The following is an 18631-nucleotide window of genomic DNA, read 5'->3' as shown; positions in this document are numbered from 1 at the left end:
AAATTGCAAACCTGTTCACGCCGATCAAAACCTAAACAGTTTCCCACTTAGGAGCGTATTACTACGCGGTTATAAATACTACTACTCCAAGATGACTGCACATTCCTCCTCAACTCCTCATCCACAAAAACTCAAAAAACAAACAAGTCATTTATCATCGTTCCCTTGCGTTCGCCATGGCCAGTGTGATTCTGGGTCGAGAGATTGCCACCAGGGCGAGGCGAGCCTAGAAGCGGGAGCACGAGAGATGTCCCGCCTCGCCGCGATAGCAGCCAACATGTCCCGCCACATGACTGTAGCAGCAGAGAGGTCCCGTTGCGCCGCGGTAGCAGCACGGAGGACGCGTCGCGTTGTTGATGCAGCAGACTGGTTCGGCCGTGCCGCGGAAGCAGAAGAGATGTCCTACCGCGCCGTGAATGCAGCAGAGATGTCCTCCCTTGCCACGGCAGCCTGGGAAAATGCCTCGCGGGCAGGCGAGGTCTCTTACAGGCGCATGCGTGCCCTCGTCCATAGGCAGATGGATCAGATCTTCAGGTGGGCGAGGTTACAAGATGACCTGCAAGGCTCGTTTGAACAGTCTACCGATGTCATCCGACAACTAAATGAGAGCAATGCGAAGCTCCAGCCCGAGCGCGACCTGCTGACGGCGAAGATCGTCGGAAGTGCGGCACAGCAGGAGCAGACCACTGCCTTGTTGAAGAGGACCGGCGTCATCGTCGAGAAACTTATGGACGAGAATAACAAGATGTGCATCAAGCGCAGAAGGCTGGTGGCGGAATCCGTGCAAGCTCTCAAGCTACATCTTGAGGACAAGAAAGAGCTCGTCCTCGCTCGCTGTGGAGAGTAGTTCCTGCGGCCTGCAGCAACGCATCAAGAAAGTAGAGATTAGCGAGCCAGATCGTTGTCTTCCTTCTTCTTTTGCCCTTGTGTATTTAGGGCGTTGCCGCATGTGGATTTTTTTAATTATGTTTCTAAATATGTAAGACAATTATTATCCACTGCCATCGTCCTTATATTCATCATGCTTGCTATCAATCGCAGTCGATGCTATATAGGCCCGTCGAATCTTACATCAAGATCCATGCAAAACTTTCTTTTTAGATTTTCATTTTTCTCTCTTAAATCTCAGTCCTGTGAGACATATAGCCATGCCGTAGAAGAGGTTCTCGGGCACCATTAATGGATATGTTGGGAGGGAGGTGCGCGGCAGGTAGTGGTCAAAGGGCTCTCCTCCTGATGAGCACACGCAGGGGTGTGATCGCACGCCTGCCGTACTCAAATAGCTACCCCGCACGGCACCTCCTAGCCAATAAAAAAGGACGCGTTGAGGGTGTCCTGGACTAAGGGGTCCTCGGGCGTCCGGCCTGTTGGACTTGGGCCGGACTGTTGGGCCATGAAGATACAAGACTAAAGATTCTCTCACCCGTGTCCGGATCAGACTGTTGGATATGAAGATTCCTTTCTCTGTAACTGACTTTGTACAACCCTAGTCCCCTCCGGTGTCTATATAAACCGGAGGGTTTAGTCCGTAGAGGCAATCACAATCAGATAGGCTAGACTTCTAGGGTTTTAGCCATTACGATCTTGTGGTAGATCAACTCTTGTAACCCCCATAATCATCAATATTAATCAAGCAGGACGTAGGGTATTACCTCCTTCGAGAGGGCCCGAACCTGGGTAAAGCTTTGTGTTCGTTGTCTCCTATTACCATCAACCTCAGACGCACAGTTCGGGACGCCCTACCCGAGATCCGCCGGTTTTGACACCGACATTGGTGCTTTCATTGAGAGTTCTGCTGCGTCGTCTTCAAGAGGTTTGATGGCTCCGTCAATCATCTACAACGATGCGGCCCTGAGGGAGGTCTTTCTCCCCGGCCAGATCTTCATGTTCGGCGGCTTCGCACTGCGGGCCAACTCGCTTGGCCATCTAGAGCAGATCGACAGCTATGCCCTGGCCATCAGGTTAGGTTTGGAAGCGTGAACTACGTTGCTGATATCCGCGGAGACTTGATATTCGATGGATTCGAGCCCATGGCAGCCGCTCTCTGCCACCGGGATGAGTATGACCTATATTTGTCATCGAACCGTGCTCGGGAGATAGCGCCTATAAGTGCTCCGGCCCTAGATCCGGAGCAGACTGCGCCATCGGAAGACGGGAAGCTCAACCCCACTATGGAGGCCGCAGAATCAGCAACGTTGGAGCCGCACACAAACCCAATTTCGTGCGGGATCTGTGTCACCGGAACCCCGAACTCATCTTCGGCCACTGGCACCGAACTACGCGCACCCGCGTCCGCTGAACCTAATCAGGCGCCGATCGTCGAATTCAGTGCCGCGGACATCTTCCGGCACTCACCTTTAGGCGATGTGCTAAACTCATTAAAAACCCTCTCCTTAGTAGGGGACTCACAGCCGAATTATATCCGGTTTGAACTGGGGGTTGATGACGGGGAATTTCGCTTCCCACACACCTCCCACTTAATAGCCATTGTCGGAGACCTAACCGACATGCCTGATTACGGCTCCGAGGACGTCGACGGTATGGACGATGATGCCGAAGAGGAGCAGGCCCAAAACTTGCCATTTATCGGGCGCTGGACCACCACCCCCTCATATGACGTATACATGGTGGATACACCCAAAGAGAATAGCAGCGACGACAAGGAAGACCCAGTCGAGGATAAACCTCCTAAGATACAATCAAAGCGCCAATGTCAGCGGTGCCCCTCCAAGTCATGCCGTGGAAAAGAGAACAATACCGGCACAGGAGAAAACAATACTCCGAATGATGCCGAAGACAATGAAGACCCCGTTAAGCCAACTTCAGAATAGGACGAATGGGAAGACGAGTATGTTAGCCCCAATGAACAGGCCATAAACGAAGACTCGGAGGATAGTAATTATCTTCCGCTCTTTGAGGATGAGGAGAGCCTCGGCAACGAGGATTTTATCATGCCTGAGAAACCTCTAGAGCAGGAGCGCTTCAAGTGCCGGCTAATAGCCACTACAAGGAGCTTGAAAAAGAAGCAGCAGCAGCTTAAAGCTGACAAAGATCTACTCAATGATAGATGGACTCATGTCCTGGCAGCCGAGGAATACGGGCTCGAGCGCCCATCCAAAAGTTATCAAGCACAAATTGCTACCTCAACTGGACGATGAGGCGCTGGAGCCTGTACCATCAGCACGTAACGCGGTTGATCGACCACAACATGGACGAGACAAAGCGGCAACTCAAGCCGAACATCGGCTAGCACTACCTCAGCATAAAGGCAAAAAGAAAACATCTCGGGGACATACATATAACCTACAACAGGACCTGGTCAGTGGAGCAGGCCAGACCAGATCGATCTACGGATCGCGGGGGCGTGCCCAAACGCGCGACGATGGCTTGAGGGCCGAACATGGCAAGCACAATCACGTCCGAGCCGAAAGCCGCAGATGGTCTCCATCCGAACTACATCACGACCTGGCCTGATATAGAGGTGCCGCACACCCCCTCTGCTTCGCTGATGAAGTAATGGAACATGAATTCCCAGAAGGGTTCAAACCTGTGAATATCGAATCATATGATGGAACCACAGATCCCGCGGTATGGATTGAAGACTTTATCCTCCATATTCATATGTAACGCCCCAAGACCGGAGCTTCTGATGCCTTCCTTGTTTTCGGAGATTCGTCGTGTGTTTTGTTTGGTTCGTTGCATTCATCCTTGCATCATGTGCATTGCATCATGTATTCATGCAACCCGTTTTAAAACTCAACTAAATAAATGGCATGGATATTCAGTCCATTTAAATCGAGGGAATTCACATGGTGATTCTCTTTATAACATATCCTCCCAATATTAGGGAGCTATATAAAAATATTCCATTCATGTGGAATTACCTTGACACATTTGCAAAATATTTTCCCCATGCCTTTGTCCCATGCATCATCTCCTTCTCCTTTCCTTCTATTTCCTGTCTTTTGCAAGTCCCATTTTCCCCTTCTCTATTAATGTCCATTATTTTCCTATAAATTCTAGACCGTGCCAGGACCACCTCCTCCAAAATTTTAGATCTTTTGGATGGACTTGTTTTGGTTGGATTCAAAATGGCTCAAGTTTGAATTTAATTCAAACTTGAATTATTTTTATATCCTTAAAAATGCCCAAACCAGTTTATTCAAACTGTGCATGTTTCCGGACTCCAAATATATTTTTATCTCTGTCAAATTCCCTGTCTACCCCTTTCTTTCTTTTCCCCAAGTTTTTGTTGAAGAAAATGGAAAATAAAAAGTAACTGAGGCGGAGAGAGGAGCCAGCCCAGCCGGCCTCTTAGGCCTGACCGATTAGGCCTCCCTTGGCCCAACTCCCACTTCTCTGTTCTTTTTTCCTTTCTTTGCACTTTAGCCCATAATCAGGTGGCCCATTTGCCCATCCAATAGGCCATCCATCCTCCTAACCTAACCCCTAGGCCCAGCCGCTACCTAACCCTAGCCCCCTCCCCTGCTAATCGTCATCTCGCTCCCTTCCCCCATTCCCTCTCACGCCGCCAGGAGCCGCAAGCGCCCGCGCTCGATCCCCATCGCGCCTCGCCACCTCTCGAGTCCGAGGGCCCCGCCTCCGTCTCCGACCGTCATCAACACGCAGCCCCGCCGGAGCTCTTCTTCTCCTGTGCACGTTCGTCGACCAAGCCGAGCAGCACAAGTACCTCGACACCGGCGACCCCTAGATCCCCCTCGCCCGTTCGCCTCCTCCCTCAACCTCGTCGGTTACTACCCCGTCGATCCGCGTCCCCGCATCCACCAGATGCCCGCGCCAGCAACCATCGCGCCTCCCCATCATCATCTCTTACAGGAACACACCGCCAAGCTCCGCCCTACGGCCCTGGCCTCCGACCGCGCCAACCCCGGCGCCCCCGCAGCCTCTCCTCCTACGCCGTCGCCTCGCCATGGAGCCGCATCGCTCGGGCCCCTAATCAAGTATCCATCTTGTTGATGGGAAGCCTCTCCATTTTTTCCGTCAATGTTCTTATCTATTGATTCTCAGGAAGATACTAACAAAGCTTCAAGTTCATCATTCTTCTTTCTTTTCTTCTCCGGTGGATTCAAGTCAAGATTTGTCGATCATATCCTTTTTCTCCTTGCAAATGCCTTCTCATGTCGGTGCACTTCTTAATCACCCACTTCTCGCTATTCAACTATTCCAGAGTGCTCAAGATATCTCGAAGATTCGTGTTTCCACTCTGCTTTCGTTCAAGCTCTTTCGAGAATGTTATCTCATTCAAGCAAATTAACTCAACCGGTGCGATCTCTCTTTTAAATCGCTCAATGGTGTTTCTCTTGAGTGGGCCCTAACCCACAGGTTTTTTCCCAAGATCTTACCTGACTCTTCTAATTTTCCCAGAGCTATCCTCAAATTCTTTTAAAGTTGACATAAGAATGAATTATCATCAATCATATGTTTTTCTCTAAGATCTTTCAAATTCGTTTCGTTGTTGGTTCGACCTTTCTAATTTCCATTCCAGAGTGCCTCAACAATTCAAGGTGGTGTTTCTCATCATGATTCTCTACATTTGAAGACTGAAGAAGAATTTCTCTTAAATCTTGCTCCATTCTTTTCAAGATTCATGGGTCTAGCTTGACGCCATCCTCTCATAATTGGTTTCGATTGTGAGAATTCTTTTCACCCATCCAAAGCACGTCAGGAGTATTTTTTAGTTTGATTCTTCGGAGCCCATCATCTCAGAATTATTTATTCCAGCTTTCAGCTCTCGTTCTCCAAATCTTACCGGTGCATCACTCAAATATTCTCTAATCGGTTCATGATCTATTCATTCTCATGTATCAAATTCCTTCAAGTATCTTCATTCATTTTCCAATTTTCTCGGTAAATTGTGCCTTTGCTACGTTCATTTTCAATTCTTACGGTGGTTTGTTCAAGAATTCTCTTCCATTGTTATTGTATCAATTCATTTGTTCTTTCAAATCCTACCGGTGGTCCATTGAGTTTGCGCTATATCTATCTTAATCTTTTTACGAGAACAAGTAGTATGCCAAATCTGTTGCTTGTCATCAATCTAAATAGGTGAAGGATACGCATAACATAATTCTTATTCTTGCTTCATCCAAATGATGGATTCATTCTTCCGTAGTTTATTCACGATGAAAAAATTCTCGTTCTCAATTGTTTCATCTTTTCTTTTCTCGGAGTTCCAAGCTCTCGTCATCACGAAGATCCATCTAAATCATTACAAGGCTTCACCTTGTGTTTTCAACTTCTCTTTCTTTTTATCATCATTTTGTTACTGGAGTTCTTCATGGAGGTTCTACATCGTGGTTCGTCAAGGATTCCTTTCATTCTTCAATTGTTCTTCAAGGTTTCTCTCGAAGCTAAGATCCGCCAAGCTATACTCTAAAATAAACATGGTGCTCAACACATGTTTTGTTTTAAGGAGTTCAAGTATTCTTCTTCTTGCATTTCGAAGTGCAATTCTTTCTACCTTATCTTTTGAGGTGGTCTTATATCATTCTTGAGAATTTTCCTTTGTGTTTCATGATTCGCAAGTTGTCACGGATGACATATTGTAAACCCAACATTTTCAATTCGTTCATGAGATCCTTTGCAACCCATCAATCTCTTCATGGGAATCTTGGGTTATATTTCACCTAAAGCTTTCCCTAAGGATTTTGTTATTTATGGTGCTTATAAATGATCCAAGTTCTTCATTTATCCTCCCGGTGAAATAAGTTTCTCATCTCCTTGTTCATATCAATCCAATCTATTGTTTTTCGTTAGTGGAAGAACCTCACCTCATAATTTCGAGATGTTTTCCATAAGCCCACTACAAGCTTATTCGTTTCGTTGTTGGTTTTCCAACAACTCCGTGATAACCTTCTTGGAAGCGTGCTCTCTCAAGATCTTGTTTCCCTCCGTTCATTCCATTCCATTCTTTCATTTCTTTCGGAGGCATTGTGATGTTGCTCTTTTCTCTCATCATCTCGAATGGTGAGGATCGTCTTCTTTTCGTGCTTATCCATTTAACTGGAGTGTTGTGTCCTCTTCTCAAGTTCTTTTCATCTTATCAAGTCTTGCATCTCTTTTGAACCAGAGTGCTGTTTGAATTTGTTCGTCCTTGTTCCTCTTTTCTGACGGAAATTGTCAAGTTCGTTCATCTCCGTTGTAATCTTTTCTTGAAATTGTCCAACATCTCAAGGTTCTTTGGTTTCACTCATTTGTCAAAGAATCAACTTAGTTTTTACCTCTTCTTTTCCCCTCCCGTTTCTATCCGGTGCACTCCCTAGATCTCGGGACGAGATCCTCTTGTAGTGGTGGAGTGTTGTAACGCCCCAAGCCCGGAGCTTCTGATGCCTTCCTTGTTTTCCGAGATTCGTCGTGTGTTTTGTTTGGTTCGTTGCATTCATCCTTGCATCATGTGCATTGCATCATGTATTCATGCAACCCGTTTTAAAACTCAACTAAATAAATTGCATGGATCTTCGGTCCATTTAAATCGAGGGAATTCACATGGTGATTCTCTTTATAACATATCCTCCCAATATTAGGGAGCTATATAAAAATATTCCATTCATGTGGAATTACCTTGACACATTTGCAAAATATTTTCCCCATGCCTTTGTCCCATGCATCATCTCCTTCTCCTTTCCTTCTATTTCCTGTCTTTTGCAAGTCCCATTTTCCCCTTCTCTATTAATGTCCATTCTTTTCCTATAAATTCTAGACCGTGCCAGGACCACCTCCTCCAATTTTTCAGATCTTTTGGACTTGTTTTGGTTGGATTCAAAAATGGCTCAAGTTTGAATTTAATTCAAACTTGAATTATTTTTATATCCTTAAAAATGCCCAGACCAGTTTATTCAAACTGTGCCTGTTTCCCGGACTCCAAATATATTTTTATCTCTGTCAAATTCCCTGTCTACCCCTTTCTTTCTTTTCCCCCAAGTTTTTGTCTGAAGAAAATGGAGAAGAAAAAGTAACTGAGGCGGAGAGAGGAGCCAGCCCAGCCGGCCTCTTAGGCTGACCAATTAGGCCTCCCTTGGCCCAACTCCCCTTCTCTGTTCTTTTTTCCTTTCTTTGCAGTTTAGCCCATAATCAGGTGGCCCGTTTGGCCCATCCAATAGGCCATCCATCCCTCCTAACCCCTAGGCCCAGCCGCTACCTAACCCTAGCCCCCTCCCCTGCCGATCGTCATCTCGTTCCCTTCCCCCGTTCCCTCTCGCGCCGCCAGGAGCCGCAAGCGCCCGCGCTCGATCCCCATCGCGCCTTGCCACCGCTCGAGTCCGAGGGCCCCGCCTCCATCTCCGGCCGTCGTCAGCAAGCAGCCCCGCCGGAGCTCTTCTTCTCCTGTGCACGTTCGTCGACCAAGCCGAGCAGCACAAGTACCTCGACGCCGGCGACCCCTGGATCCCCCTCGCCCGTTCGCCTCCTCCCTCAACCACGCCGGCCACCGAAGCCGTTGCTGGCTGCTACCCCGTCGACCCGCGTCCCCGCATCCAGCAGACGCCCGCGCCAGCAACCACCGCGCCTCCCCATCATCATCTCTGCCAGGAAGACGCCGCCAAGCTCCGCCCTAGCCTCCGACCGCGCTAACCCCGACGCCCCTGCAGCCTCTCCTCATACGCCGTCGCCTTGCCATGGAGCCGCATCGCTCGGGCCCCTTCTGCGCGCCATGGCCGTCGCGTGTCATCTGCTCCGCGCTACATCACCGGTGACCACGACCGCACCTCCTCGCTGCTGCTCTGCTCGACGCGCCCTTCTTCCTTGCCTTCCCCCGCACCGGAGCAAGCCGCAACCACCGAACCAGAGAACGCCAAGGACATCTTTGGGTTTTTCGTCAAGCCCCGTTCCGTTGAACGTACACGCAACACCGACGTCCACGAGCACCTCCTGCTAGCCATCTACACCGACCACATCAAGCCGGCAAGTCTGAAGACCCTAATGTACCCCGACGCAATGACCCTCAAGTCCGTCTACGTGGTGATGCGCCAAGTACCTTTACCGCCATCTTCAGAATCCCAAAAATGCGAAGTACCTCGACGTCCGATGCCTAGAACAACTACCGCCGATGGGTACGACTACTATGTGAACGTGTACACGACGACCCCGGTTTCTCAAGTACCTCTCTGAAACGAACGTAAACAACTACTTCCACTATGAACGTGAATGACTATCGTCACGAGAACGTCTACTTCCTCTATTTTGGACCGAACCCGAAGCGTCCGGAAAGGCACGCTTCAAAGGTATGACGTCGAGCCGACGCCCGTGAACGAATGCACGTGAGTTGTATGAGATGAACCCCGCGTTTGCACCGTGTCCGAAAATGTCGCTTCCTTGTTCCTCATTGCCATGTCGTCCACCCATGGGAACCCGGTAACCGGGATCACCCCACCATCTTTTTCATGTATCCGCACACTTCTCTTTTGCATCGGTATCTCAATCGAGTTACTGGAACCGGAACATTGCCGTGGCACCGTTTTCGTTATCGTCGCCATGGCACCCTTTCTTCCCACTCCGTGACAAATGTCCCATAATGCTCTTATCAACATTTTCATAAAGATTACTTAAAACTTGCATATATCATCCGCAGCATGTTAACAATATTAAAATGTTTAAAATTGTTGTTTGCCTTAAATTGCTAAATGCATATGGGGATTTTTCTGACTTGTTGCTTGTTGTTCCGGCCTCATTTAAACTTGCCTAGATAGATAGTTTTAATATGCTTCACCCCTTGCCATGTTTAACAATATTTAATATTGTTGGGTACATAACCGAGAGAGAACTAAATAAGTCATGTGGTGTTTCGTCAATATGCAAGTCGTTGCATATTGAGCTCCACTTAATTTGTAGTGTTGTTTGTGCACCTTGCCATGCCATGCCTCATTAAACCGGACATGCATCATACTTGATTTGTGCATCATGTCATGTTTATGTGATGGTTGTTTGCTATGTTGTTTGCTTCTTTCCAGGTTGCTTCTCTCGTTAGTTTCGGTTCCATTCCGGAGTTGTGAGGATCCGTTCGACTATGTCTGTTTTTCTTCTTCATGGACTTGTTCTTCTTCCTTGCGGGATCTCAGGCAAGATTACCATACCCTCGAAATCACTTTTATCTTTGCTTGCTAGTTGTTCACTCTATTGATATGCCGCGATACCTACCACTTGCTTTATCATGCCTCCCATATTGCCATGTCAAGCCTCTAACCCACCTTTCCTAGCAAACCGTTGTTTGGCTATGTTACCGCTTTACTCAGCCCCTCTTATAGCGTTGCTAGCTGCAGGTGAAGATGGAGTTTGTTCCATGTTTAGAACATGGATATGTTGGGATATCACAATATCTCTTATTTAATTAATGCATCTATATACTTGGTAAAGGGTGGAAGGCTCGGCCTTATGCCTGGTGTTTTGTTCCACTCTTGCTGCCCTAGTTTCTGTCATACTGGTGTTATGTTCCTTGATTTTGCGTTCCTTACGCGGTTGGGTTATAATGGAAACCCCTTGACAGTTCGCCTTGAATAAAACTCCTCCAGCAAGGCCCAACCTTGGTTTTACCATTTGTCACCTAAGCCTTTTTCCCTTGGGTTCTGCAGACTCAAGGGTCAACTTTATTTTAAACCCCTGGGCCAGTGCTCCTCTGAGTGTTGGTCCAAACTAGAGCATCATGTGGGGCCGTCCCTTGGCAACTTGGGTTATGTTGGCTCCCGTACGCTTAGCTTATCTGGTGTGCCCTGAGAACGAGATATGTGCAGCTCCTATCGGGATTTGTCGGCACAACGGGTGGTCTTGCTGGTCTTGTTTTACCATTGTCGAAATGTCTTGTAACTGGGATTCCGAGTCTGATCGGGTCTTCCTGGGAGAAGGAATATCCTACGTTGACCGTGAGAGCTTGTGATGGGCTAAGTTGAAACACCCCTGCAGGGTTTTGAACTTTCGAAAGCCGTGCCCACAGTTATGGGCAGATGGGAATTTGTTAATATCCGGTTGTAGAGAACTTGAGACTTAACTTAATTAAAATGCATCAACCGCGTGTGTAGCCGTGATGGTCTCTTTTCGGCGGAGTCCGGGAAGTGAACATGGTTTTGGAGTTATGTTTGAACGTAAGTAGTTTCAGGATCACTTCTAGCTTCTCGACCGTGCTTTGCTTCTCTTCTCGCTCTCTTTTTCATATGTTAGCCACCATATATGCTAGTGCTTGCTGCAGCTCCACCTCACTACCCTTTTCCTACCCATAAGCTTAAATAGTCTTGATCTCGCGGGTGTGAGATTGCTGAGTCCTCGTGACTCACAGATACTTCCAAACAGTTGCAGGTGCCGATGATACCAGTGCAGGTGACGCAATCCAGCTCAAGTGGGAGCTCGATGAAGATCGTGTTCGTTGTGTTGTTTCGTTTCCTTTTGATCAGCAGTGGAGCCCAGTTGGGACGATCGGGGATCTAACAATTGGGGTTTTCTTCTTTTATTTGGTTCCGTAGTCGGACCTTCGTTGTATTCTAGATGATGTATGTTTAACTTGTATCTGTGTGAAGTGGCCATTGTAAGCCAACTCTTTACCCATTTCTTATTCAGTACATGGGATTATGTGAAGATTACCCCTCTTGCGACAAACCTACCATGCGGCTATGCCTCTAAGTCGTGCCCCGACACGTGGGAGATATAGCCGCATCGTGGGTGTTACATCATATGGCCCGCGGCGACGACCTTCATGCCATCAAATACCTCCCGCTCAAACTCAAGGGGCCAGCTCGGCACTGTTTGAACAATTTGCCCGAAAATTCCATTGGCAGCTGGGAAGACTAGGAAGACGCCTTCCGCGATAACTTCCAAAGTACATATGTCCGGCCCCCGGATGCCAATGACCTAAGTCACATTATCCAGCAGCCCGGGGAGTCAGCCATGAAGCTCTGGACTAGGTTCTTAATTAAAAAGAACCAAACTGTCGATTGTCCGGACGCCGAAGCCCTTGCGGCCTTTAAAGATAGTGCCCGAGACGAATGGCTCGTCCGCCACCTCGGACAAGAAAAACCAAAATCCATGGCTGCTCTTACTGCTCTGATGACCCGCTTCTGCGCAGGAGAAGACAGCTGGCTCGCTCGTAGAAGCAACAACACCAGTGACCCAGACACTTCCGAAGTTCGAGACGGCAATGGCAAGTCACGGCGCAATAAACACAGGCGTAGAAATAATAATGAAGGAACGCACGACACGGCGGTCAACGCCGGATTCAGCGGCTCCAAACCGGGTCAACGGAAAAAGCCATTCAAGGCAAACAGAGACGAACCATCCAATTTAGACAATATACTGGATCAGCCCTGCCAGATTCATGGCACCCCCGATAAACCCGCCAATCATACCAATAGAAGATGTTGGATCTTCAGAAAAGTCGCAAGCTTAATGCCGAACACAAGGGGAAGGGGCTGCCCAGTGACAGCGATGACAAAGAGACTCGCCCACCAAACACCGGGGATCAGAAGCAATTTCCCCCCGAAGTAAACACGGTAAACATGGTATACGGGACGCACACCCCTATAGGGGAGCGCAAATGTGCACCACGGGACGCCTACGCCATAGAGCCAGTGCCCCCAAAATTTTACCAATGGGCGGCCTGCCCGATCACTTTTGATCGCAAGGATCACCTAGTCAGTATCCATCACGCAGCTCTGGTCCTCGACCCAATCATCAATGGGTTACATCTCACAAAAGTCCTTATGGACGGCGGCAACAGCCTTAATCTACTCCACCAAGACACCATCCGCAAAATGGGCATTGATCCTTCAAGAATCAAGCCCACCACAACTACCCTCAAGAGAGCAGTACCTAGCGTAGAAGCTCACTGCATGGGCTCCATCACATTGTAAGTAGTTTTCAGTTCGCCCAACAACTTTAGAAGCGAAGGCTTGACCTTCGATATTGCCCCGTTCTGCATTGGCTACCATGCACTTCTGGGGTGTACTGCTTTTGCTCGTTTTAATGCGGCCCCACACTACGCCCATGCAAAACTTAAGATGCCCAGTCCATGCGGCGTCATAACAATAAATGGAAGTACAGAATGCTCCCTCCGTACAGAGGGTCACACTACGGCTAATACAACCGAAGTACAAAGCGGCCTCATCAAGCCGCATATCTTATCGGCCATTAAGCCGTCGGTCTCTATTAAACAGGATCGATCAATCTCAGGGCTGGATTAGCAGTTCGGCCTTCGTCGTTCGCCTCATATGCCTGCGAAGTCTATATCGCGCATACATAATTATGCACTTAAAATACCCTGGTCATCGGTGGAGGCACAATACGGACAAGCCTACAAGCACTCCCATAGCTTGTTTTTCTTTTCTAAATCATTTTTTATATTTTACCACAGGTGGCTCAAAGGCTGGTCATCTCTCGGACTCTTTCGGAGTTCGGCTTCATACACTTACTCAAAGGCTATTCCTGTTAAGGAGTCCTTTCACCGAGGTAAGGCGGCGCAGATGTGCGACAGGAGGTCCAAATAATTCTTTGTAGACCTCACTCTCTATTTTGAGCCTGTAAAGTGCCTTTTTTCCTCAGCCTTCGACCCCCGACATGTCAAATAGTCTGGGTTATGGCGTTCTTATCTGTAAGATGGCGATTGATGTACCAATCAAGTCCTAGTGAACATAATCTGTATTCAGTATTCGCTCTTTCTACATAACTGAATCTTGCTTCTTCGGTTGTTTCACACACGCACCTCGGCACAAATTGCCAGGGGCTCGATATGGGAACAAGTAAGTCCCCGACAACTCCGAACAGCTTTACAGCACACTTCGGCGTCACCAGTTTGGCCTTATATGCATTAGCTCTGAATCATGTCTTTGGTCAATAGTTGGGTTGCCCGGCTCCTTTGCTTACTACCTTACGTTCTGCTCTATCGGGTAGGATAGTAAAGGGAGAACTACTGCGATTGTGTTTCCGGTTCATCTGGTCAAGCACCTCAGTAGAGAAAGCCGAAAACCGACTGTCATGATGCAGCCAGAGCTGGTCAACCACTCGATGACTTATCAGAATCTTTCGTGATTCCTTCCGTATTACACGAAGGACCGTTTTTAAGGTCACCTATGTAGCGCACCATATTGGGATAACCGGGTACATACCAGGGGCTATATCGTAGACCCACCATCAAACTCCTATGGCTAAGTGAAAGTGCTAAAGCCCTATAGTCTGATTGCCTAGTTCACCGCCTTGACACTTCCTTCACAGACCAAGACGTTGGGTCAAGAGTGATCAAGTGCTTTTTTGAACACCCACGTATTTTATGCGTGGGGGCCGAAGCCAACGACTGGAAAACTTTCAAATTATACGAGGACGGCCGCACAGGAGGAACCAAAACTTTTAGGAAAAAATATAAAAAACATAGCCTTAATATATCATAATATTTTTTTACAATCTTGGTACATTCACTCGAAGATCATATCCTTCGGGCACCGACCCTCTATTAAGCGGGTGCCCTCTAGGACATCTTCAAAATACTGCTCCGGCGTGTGTTTGTCCTTGCCCCCGGGCGGACTCTTCGCTGCAATATCGGTGGCCTTCCACTACAAAAAGAGACACATCCGTGACATTTTGGGCCGAACGAAATTTTTTTCTGTCATACATATTACTCTTCTATGACGATAATTGTGACAAAACCCGATATCATCATAGATGTGGTGGGCTCCTACTTCTATGACAAAAAATCATGACATAAAATGGGCTTTTCGTCCTGGGCGGGCCGGAGATGCAGCTGCATGACATTCTTTGGGCCGTCCATGACGGAAAAAACCATGGTAGAAGCGAGGGGGAGGAAAATTCCGGGGAGTTCCCGGTTACGGTGGGAGGTCGGGGGCCGAGCGATGCACATTTCTCTCGTACACGTACGTGCGTGTGTGCGAGGCGTTGGCTCTAACTGAACCCAAGCGATCGATCGATGGCTGTTAACTGAACCCGATCGAGCGATTCCTTCGCTACTGCTGCTAACTGAAGCCGATCGATGGGATGAACAGTGAGTGTTGCGGGGGGTTTGGATGAACAGTGAGCGGTGGCGTTGCCTCTGGATGAACAGGACCCCGTGGTGTGGTGGAGGGCTGGATAAACAGTAGACGGTGGAGGGGTGCCTGTGGAGGGGTGGATGAACAGGACCCCGTGGTGTGGAGGGCTGGATAAACAGTATGCGGTGGAGGGGTGGTTGGACAGGACCCCGTGGTGTGGCGGGCTGGATGAACAGTAGATGGTGGAGGGGTGCCCGTGGAGGGGTGGTTGAACAGGACCCCATGGTGTGGAGGGCTGGATGAACAGTAGACGGTGGAGGGGTGGTTGAATAGTAGCCGGTGGAGTAGCACGCGGTGGAGGCTGGATGAACAGGAGCCCATGGAGGCTGGAGGAGGTCGACGGCGGAGATGAACAGTATCCCGTGGAGTCCCGTTTTGCGGTATGCCACACCCCTCCTGATGAACAGGACCCCCGTTTCGACTATAGCGCTCCAACACAAGTCTGTTTCGTCCGTTTTGCGGTACGCCACACCCCTCCCGATCAACAGGACCCCCGTTTCGACCATAGGAGGTCCATTTCCTCTGTTTTGCGGTACGCTAGACCCCTCCCGATGAACAGGATCCCGTTTTGAACGTGGCCGGTCGAACATGAGGCCATTTCCTTCGTTCTGCGGTACGCCAGGCCTCGTTTCCATCGCCTGTTCCTCCAAGCCCTCCCGACGAACATGACGCATTCCGTTGCCTCCCCATGAACACGACGCATTCCGTTGCCTCCCCATGAACACGACGCATTCCGTTGCTTCCCCATGAACACGACGACGACACTGTTTCTCCGTTCCGACCCGGCCATGTACACGAGCCCCGGCCGTATGTATGCGCGAGTAGGCGTTCGAGACATGCGCGCCTCTATTACGACACGTTCGCGCCTCTACATCGACCAGTATGTACATACACGTTCGCGACCAGAATGACAACGCTACGTACGCTTAGACCAGGTGGGTCCCGACTGTCAGGCACTTCCTTGCCTGCGAAGATGTAGCTGGTCGGTCCGAGCAGTCAGGGGGTGAATCGTTTTTTTTGCCCGGACGCACTTCCTTGCGTGCGAAGATGTAGCTGGTGGGTCCCAGCAGTCAAGGGGAAACATTTTTTTCGCGAAATACAGTGGCCCGTCTGGTGGGTCCCAGCTATCAGGTGGAGGAATCATTATTTTCCGCGTAATAAGGAGGCACTTCCTTGCTGCGGCCGTGGACCCAGCTGTCAGCCTCTCCACGTACAGTCCACGTCCGATGGAAGTCGTTCCTTAACCACGTTGACCACGCCGCGCCGAGAGCACCAGGGCGGTGGACGACGGCTAGGCCTAGGAAGGGGACGACACGGAGGCAGGGAAGACTCAGCAGTTGTTTCCCACGCGGATGGGAGTACGACTGTACGAGGGTTTACTGGTTCGTCTGCCGTCGTCGGAGAATAACAACAGGTGTGGGTGAGTAGAGGGATGGCTAGGCCAGCGATGGGAGTACGGTCGGGCGGTGAGGCCTGCGCGGCAGCACAGCCGGCCGCGAGGAGGAGGGAGCAGGCAGTCCTGCCGGTGCTTGTTTGAGCGGCTGGAGCAGGAAGAGCAGAGATTGAAGAAGCACGACGGCCTTTGGATGGACATCCAATAGTTAGTGCTTGTGCTTCAACCTTTTTTTAGGAAAGCCTTAAATCTGTGGAAAACAGCATACAACCCATGTGCCATTATTTCTAATAATTTACAGCCCATTTTCTAATTCTTAAGGTTTTTTTGGAGCCCATATTCTTTTTGTTAGCATTACAGCCCATATTGTGGCAACGGTTAAAAAATTATACGAAATTTTGCATATTTTGGTGCGGTCCGAACTGTTTTTGATCCCGAAATTTCGACTCACATTCAAACTGATTTTAAAAATAAATGTATATCAATATAAAATCCAACAAATTCTCCACGCATAAAAATTAATGTAATTTAAAATCTTGAAATGAAAAAAAGATATTTGAAACTAATTACCGGTTTGATGTGTTTTAAAAATGTACAACCCATTTCTCATTACCGATGGGCCATTTTCTTGGCCAGCCGAATGAAAGCTCTCCTTGTCTTGAAAGATTTACAGCCCAACAGGCCTGACAAAGCGACTTACTTGGCAAATCACAAAAAAACTTGGCTGTGGCCGTGGACCCAGCTGTCAGCCTCTCCACGTATAGTACTCTTCTGATGGAAGTCGTTCCTTGACCACGTTGACCATGCCGCACGGAGAGCACCATGGCGGTGGACGACGGCGAGGCCTAGGAAGGGGACGACGCGGCAGTGGAAGCCCACGCGGAGAGGACTACGAGGGTTCACTGGTTCGGCTGCGGTGTGAGGCTGCCGTCGCCGCAGGGCCTGGCCAGCGGTGGGAATAGTAGGGGGCTGTGAGGCCTCTGCGGCAGCACAGCTGGCCACGGGAGGCAGGAGCATGCGGCACGACCGGTGCTGCTTTGGGCGGCTGGAGCAAGAAGACCAGAGGTTGAAGAAGCACTACGGTCGTTGGATGGACATTGTACGGTCACTGGAGCTAGAATCATTCATATTGACTAAGTTGACAAAGCCCTTCGTCCCCGTCAACTTAGTAGGCCCACAAGTCAGCCTCCCAGCAAGGTGGGTCCCAGCTAGTCGGGGGAGTATTCATTTTTTTGTGCATAATAAGGAGGCACTTCCGGTGGGTCCAAGCTGATAGCGGGGTAATGTTTTTTCGCGAAATACGATGGCCCATCCGATGGGTCCCAGCAGTCAGGGGGAAATGATTTTTTTTCACAAAATACTAGTGGCCCGTCCGATGGGTCCCCGCTGTCAGGTGGAGGAATAATTATTTTCCGCGTAATAAGGAGGCACTTCCTTGCGGCTGCCGTGGACCCAGCTGTCAGCCTCTCCACGTACAGTACTCTTCCGATGGAAGTCGGTCATTGACCACGTTGACCACGCCGCGCCGAGAGCACCAGAGCGGTGGACGACGGCGAGGACTAGGGGGACGACTCGGAGCCGGGGAAGACGCAGCAGTGGATGCCCACGCGAAGAGGAGTACGAGGGTTCACTGGTTCGGCTGCAGTGTGAGGCTGCTACGCCGCAGAATAACAGGGGTTGTGGGTGAGTAGAGGGATGGCCTGGCCAGCGGTGGGAGTAGTAGGGGCAGTGAGGCCTCCGCGGCATCACAACCGGCCACGGGAGGCAGGAGCACGCGGCACGACCGACGCTGGTTTGGGCGGCTGGAGCAAGAAGACCAGAGGTTGAAGAAGCACTATGGCCGTTGGATGAACATCGTACGGTAACAGGAGCTAGAATCGTTCATATTGACTAAGTTGACAAAGCCCTCCATCCCCGTCAACTTGGTAGGCCCACAAGTCAGCCTCCCACTATGCTGGGTTCCAGCTGGTAGGGGGAATATTCATTTTTTTGTGCGTAATAAGGAGGCACTTCCTTGCGTGCGAAGATAGCTGGTGGGTCCGACATGTCAGCGGGGGGCACTTTATTTCGCGAAATACAGAGGCCCTTCCGGTGGGTCCCAGATGTCAGGTGGAGGAATCATTATTTTGCACGTAATAAGGAGGCATTTCCTTGTGTGCGGCCGTGGACCCAGCTGTCAGCCTCTCCACGCATAGTCTACTTCCGA

Source organism: Triticum urartu, chromosome 1 (genome assembly GCF_003073215.2).
Source record: "Triticum urartu cultivar G1812 chromosome 1, Tu2.1, whole genome shotgun sequence".
In the NCBI taxonomy this organism is placed as follows: Eukaryota; Viridiplantae; Streptophyta; class Magnoliopsida; order Poales; family Poaceae; genus Triticum; species Triticum urartu.
Note: the sequence above shows the minus strand (reverse complement) of the source record.